Genomic DNA, 6,430 nt, shown 5'->3' on the forward strand with positions numbered 1-6,430 from the left:
AATCTGACTCCTGGGTTTAGCTCATGTCGGGACTCTGCTGGGGACTCTCTCCTCGTCTTTCTTTACCTGCTTGTGCTCCATTCTCCTCTCTCAAAATAAATAAATATAAAAGAACTTAGAAAAAAAAGTCTTCAAGAACACTTCATCAGAAAATTATATGCTATTATGGGGTTATCAAAAATGGAGAGTTCTCAAAGACCAAGAAAATTTTCTCAGGAATGTCAAGGATGTAGTTAATATACTTAAGGATAAATTTATCAAATACGGGAACCTGCACCCTACAAGCTACAAAATGTTGCTGAGAGAAATTTAAGAGGAATTAAAATAATGGCACAGTAAACAATATTCATCAACGAGGGGCACCTGGCTGACTGTTGGTTAAGCATCCGACTTTGGCTCAGGTCATGATCTCACAGTTCGTGGGTTTGAGCTCCACATAGGGCTCTGCACTGACAGTACGGAGCCTGCTTGGGATTCTCTCTCTTTCTCTGCTCCTCCTCGACTCATACTCTTTCTCTCTCTCAAAATAAATAAATAAACTTAAAAAAAATCATCAGGGCACCTGAGTGGCTCAGTCAGTTAAGCCTCTGACTTCAGCTCAGGTCATGATCTCATGGTTCATGGGTTTGAGCCCCCACTTTGGGCTCTGTGCTGACAGCTCAGAGCCTGGAGCCTGCTTCGGATTCTGTGCCCTCTCTCTCTGCTTCTCTCTCTCTCTCACAAAAATAAACATTAGGAAAAAAAATTTTTTAAATTCATCCTTCAGAAGGCTCATTGCTGTCAAGGAGTTCACTCTCCCCAAACTGCTGCACCTCCATCAGAATTTCAAAAGACCTTTTGTAGAAATCAATGATCTCACTCTAAAATGTATACGGTATCTGCGTACCTGGGTAGTTCAGTCTGTCAAGTGTCTGACTCATGGCCTCAGCTGGGGTCTTGATCTCAAGGTTGTGAGCTTGGCCCCTGCGTTGGGCATGGAGCCTACTTAAAAAAAAAAAGCATATGGATATGCAAAAGACCTAGACGGTCAAAATAATTTTGACAAAGAAGATCGTTGGAGGACTTAACACGGTCTGACTTCAGGAGTTACCATAGAGTTACAGCAGTTAAGGCAGTTTGGTGTCGGTGTAAAGGCAGAGACAGAGATCGATGGAACAGAATATACGGTTTGAAATTGACCCACACATATATATAGTCAATTGTCTTTCAACAAAGGGGCCAAAATAGTTCAGTGGAGAAAAATCTTTTCAACAAATAGGGCTGGACCAAATGCTAAACAGTTTTGTCTTTCACTTTACACCACACACAAAATTACCTTTAATTTTTTTTCAATGTTTATATTTGAGAGAGAGTGTGTGTGAGCAGGGGAGGGGCAGAGAGAGGCAGAGACAGAATCCGAAGCAGCTCCAGGCTCTGAGCTGTCAGCACAGAGCTCGATGCGGGGCTCGAGCCCATGAGTTGTGAGATCATGACCTGAGCCAAAGTCGGACGCCCAACTGACTGAGACCCCCAGGTGCTCCCCAAAATTACTTTTAAAAGGGTTGCTATCTGAAATGTAATAAAGCTAGTTATAAAACTTCTAAAAGAAAATAAAAGAAATTCATTGTAACCAAAGGTAGGCAAAGATTTCTTAAATAGGACACAAGTAGCAGAAATTGTGCATTAAAAAGATAATAAATTGTATTTTATTAAAGTTAAGAACTTTTGCTTTTTGAAAGATACTATTTAAAAAATGAAAACTCTAGGGGCGCCTGGATAGCTCAGTCCGTTAAGCCTAAGACTTTGTCTCACAGTTTCTGAGTTCGAGCCCTGCATCAGGCTCTGTGCTGACAGAATGGAGTTGGTTTCAGATTCTCTCTCTCTCTCCCTCTTCTTCTATCTCTCCTGCACTCTCCCTCTCTCTCAAAAATAAATAAATGAATAAATAAATAATAGAGGTTTTAAAAAATGAAAACTCTACACTTACCGTGATGAGCACAGAGAAATTGTTGAATCACTGTATTGTGCACCTGAAACTAATAAAACACTGATGTTAACTACACTGAAATTAACATAAATAATAATAACAAAAAAGAAAACTCAAGCCCCAAATTGGGAGACAAACGTTTGAAATACATTTATTCGACAAAGAACTTGTATTCAGAATATACTATATACCCCAGTCATGAGACAACTTAATTTTTTTTAATTAGTGAAAGCGTTGAATGAGCACTTTGCAAGAGAAACATATAAATGGCCAAAAAGAATATGAAAAGATGCTTAATATAATTAATAGTCGGAAACACAAATCAGAATCACAATGAGATATCCCAACACACCCACTGTAACGGCTACCATTAAAATCACTGACAATACCCAGGCGCCAGGTATCAGTCAGTCAAGTGTCTGACTTTAGCTCGGGTCATGATCTGGCAATTTGTGAGTCTGAGCCCCCAAGTCCCACATGGGGCCATGTGCTTCACAGCACAGGGCCGGCTTGGCTCCTGGGTCTTCTCTCTCTCTGCCCCTCCCCCGCCTGCAAGCGCAGGCGCTCTCTCTCAAAAACAAATGAACGTTAAAAGACACTGACAATACCATGTATTGTCAAGGATGTAGAACAACTGGAGCTCTCACACTCTGCTTGTGGGGGTGTAAAATGGTCAACCACTTTTTTAAAGTTTATTCCTTGTTAATTTCTATTCCCAGTGTGGGGCTCAAACTCACAACCCCAGGAGTAAGTCACATGCTCTACCAACTCAGCCAGCCAGGCACTCCGATAATCCACCTTGCAAAGCAGTTGGGCAGTTTCTTATAACGAGAAATGCACTTGCCATAAAACTAGCCATTCCATTCCTAGATGTTTATCCAAAAAAAGGGAAAACACATATCCGTACAAAGACTTTTGTAGGTACTTTCATCTTAGTTTTAGTCATAGTTAGCAAAACTAGAAACCAAATGTTACTGAACAATTGACTAGATAAACAAACTGTGGAATATCCATACAACTGAAGACTATTTGGTAATAAAAAGGAATGAACTGCTGATACACACAGCAACACGGATGAGTCTCTAAAATATCATGTTACACGGAAGAAGCCAGAAACACACCAGTGCCTACTGCACGATGCTATTTCTATGAAATTGTAGAACAGGCAAAAACCAAAGTGGCAGGAAGCAAATCAGTGTTTGGTCATGTCAAATTGACTCAGGCAAATTGAATAGGGTCCTACCTCCTAAGATTGGGCAAATCTGGTTATCAATAAGCTTAATAATTGCAATGGAATTGCACATCAAATGTGTTTTAATCCATGAGTTTGTAATGATAGAAAACACACACACACACACACACATTGTTTACAAAAATAAGACTATACAAATGAACAATCGTTGGCGGTGGCAACAAAAATGTTGTAATATTATATGTTCTGTACTGTATTTCTAACAACATTTGGCCTGGCCCCAGAGATTTTAAAAGTAAGAAATATCTATTGAATATATGGTTATCTAGGCAAATGAGAATGTGCTTATTTGGGAGGCTGTAAGTGAACTTGTTTTCTTCTGTCAAAACATTTCTTACTGTTGTTTTAACAAGAACCAACACTTTGAAACTCTTTTATAAACGATCTGATCTTAGGTTCTACCCACAGAAATTTCATGAATTCATACCATGTGTCCATTCTCAGTCCACATAGCTTTTTTGCCCTCTTTCTGCGTCTGAAATGCTAGGTCCTCTGAAACTTCCTAGTTTCTTTTTTTTTTTAATTATTTTTTAATGTTTATTTATTTTTGAGAGAGAGAGACAGAGTGTGAGCTGGGAAGGGGCAGAGAGAGAGGGAGACACAGAATCTGGAGCAGCTCCAGGCTCCGAACAGTCAGCACAGAGCCCGACGCAGGGCTTGAACTCAAGAGTGTGAGATGATGACCTGAGCCTAAGTTGGATGCTCAACCTACTGAGCCACCCACGTGCCCCGAAACTTCCCAGTTTCATTACTGTAAGTGATGAAATGCCAAGCAGTCTCCGAAATTCCAGGCCACTTGTATGGTATCGTCACACTTCTCCTTCTCAAAGTCTTAGGTTAGATCACTTTTACTTTTGCCCACTTGAGGTCTCCAGTCAGTCCACATTTTGTCAGGATTTATAGACTTTTCTCTCTTTAGGGTGGCATGGAGTCACGAGGGAAACCAGACTAAAGAGTCTGAATGGGGCCCTGGGGGAAGGGGCGGTTGTGTGTGGGAAGTGAGGAGATGGGATGTGTATGTCACCAGAATTATGTTCCTACACGTAACTGGGAGGGGGAGGGAAATTTAGGGCTAGAAAGGACCTTAGCAATCATCTAGTCCATCTTTTTTATCTTATAGACTAAGAAACAAGGCTTCAAGAAGTAAAATAGCAGTAGCCAAGAGCAAGAAGTAGCCTGCAGCCTAGTTCATTGTCCTTTCTACAATAGCGCCTGACTATTTTTGAAAAGTATTTATTTAGAGGGGCACCTGGGTAGCTCAGTTGGTTGAGTGTCTGACTTCGGCTCAGCTCATGAGCTCACGGCTGGTGGGTTCCAGCCCCAGGTCCGGCTCTGAGCTGTCTGCACAGAGCCTGGAGCCTGCTTCAGATTCTGTGTCTCTCTCTCTGCCCCTCCCCTGCTCATGCTCTGTCTCCCTGTCTCTCGAAAATAAATAATTTTTTTTAAAAAAAGAAATGATTTACTTAGAAAGCTAGAACAGACAAATTCAAGAGACAAAGTCTCCGTAGATTTCAGGGTTGTGACTGTGAGATTTTTGTCAAAACACTAAAAAATTCCTGAGCCATAAGGGTATTTAAATATTTGCAGAAGCTCGTTTAAACTAGGTCTGGTATTTCCTTGAGGCACACCTCCCTTGTTTATGTTCTTTAATTAAAAAGTTGAAAACGAAAAAGTGAAAAGATAGGCCACGGGCATAAACTCAATCCTTGATCCTCCATTCCTCATTCCGCAGCATTTACTATCTGATCTGGACAAGGCACTGTGCCAGGGGCTGGGATGCCACAGGACACAGTCCCGGCCCCTCAGAGCTTACACTCTGGCGGTGAAGACGGGGGATCACAGTAATTACATTGAAGTGGGTTGAGGGTTGCAACTGGAGAAGTCCCAGATCCTGTGGATTTATCCCGGGGCGGAGGGGATTCAAGCTGTTTCTCTTCTGTTATCAGTATCTTTCTGAGCTGCCTCTTGAGGTCTCCAAACATGAATTCTTTTCAACATAACATTTAAAACAATAAATGTTTACTAAATACCTACTGGTGTGCCATGCAAGAAGTGAACATCCTCAAGAAAGGCAAAGTAGCAACAGAAGAATCATCCTAAATAAGTGCAAAATTATTTTGTATTATACATCATCTGACAACACAGGTGATCCGAGAAACAACTGGATGTGTCCTGAAACTTCAGGCCCTCGGAATTTCTTTACAGTATTCTGAACAGCTTTGGTCTAGCAAAAGGACCCCACGGTTTCAGAACGCTGCACGCCCCGCCTCCTGCCTGGCGCGGGTCCGACGGGGGCGGCCCAGCCTTAAAGGGCCAGCGCGGGCTCGCCTCCCGCAGCCGCCCCCGCCGCGCGCCGCGGCCGTCGGCTCTTAGAGATCCCGCGTGTGTACAGCATTCAGCAAACGTCCTTTTCAGCGTTGACTTTGTGTATGTTTGTCTTCCCCGAAATTGGATGTTAAGCTGAAGGCTGTCCCTCGCCACCCCCTACGGTATCACCTTAAGAGGCGGTCGCCCCAGATCCGTGTATTCCTCACAGAAATAGAAATTCCACGCATAATGTAGCAGCCTGTCTCATTCACCTTGGGGCCCTATTTCCCTCTCACTTGCACCAATCTGGTTTATTCCACGGGGTGGAGAAAGAAGCCAGGCGGGCTGGGTGGGAAAAGAATGGCGTCAGTGTGAGGGCACGCCACATTGTCCCGAATGCCGTCTCCACTCTGAGGCGACAATTAACGCAGGATGGAAGGATGCCGCCGGAGGGAAGATACAGGCCCACCTTGTGCAGGCAACGAGCAGAAAGAGGGCAGGACGGAGGACGACGCGGGGAACCCGGCGGGGCTTGGCGGGACACCTGGGCGCGGCCCGGAGCGCCCGCGGGGAGGGAACGCGGGGAGCCGGGAGCCGCGCCGAGACCGCGCGGGGTGGGGCGGGACTTCCGGAAGCCATTTGCTTGAGTGGCAGGGGAACCGGAAGTGGGGGCGCTGCTGCTGGTGCTGGGGCCCGAGGAGGGACGCGCCGGAGCGGGGCCGCCGGGACTGAGCGAGCGACAGACGCGCCACCCGCCGACGCCGCAGCCGCTTGGGGCCCGCACGGACCCTCTGCCCGAGTGAGTGCAGCCAGAGTCGCAGGGATCCGGCGGCCTAGAGGCGGGGGTCGGACGGGCCGGCGTTGTGTTATTGTGAGAGGCCCGCGGCCTCCCCTCCCCCACTCTC

At 45.0% G+C, this 6,430-nt stretch overlaps 1 protein-coding gene across 1 annotated transcript in view; it reads left to right on the plus strand.

Annotated features, from left to right (window-relative positions):
• Positions 1-6,185: 6,185 nt before the first annotated feature.
• The window catches only part of PAFAH1B2 (platelet activating factor acetylhydrolase 1b catalytic subunit 2), a 25,029-nt gene continuing 24,784 nt past the window's right edge, over positions 6,186-6,430 (plus strand). Inside the window, exon 1 of the mRNA XM_029957423.1 lies at positions 6,186-6,324. The gene's annotated coding sequence lies outside the window, so the exon portion shown is untranslated. The remainder of the gene's footprint in view (positions 6,325-6,430) is intronic.

Source organism: Suricata suricatta, chromosome 11 (assembly GCF_006229205.1).
Source record: "Suricata suricatta isolate VVHF042 chromosome 11, meerkat_22Aug2017_6uvM2_HiC, whole genome shotgun sequence".
Classification (NCBI taxonomy): domain Eukaryota; kingdom Metazoa; phylum Chordata; class Mammalia; order Carnivora; family Herpestidae; genus Suricata; species Suricata suricatta.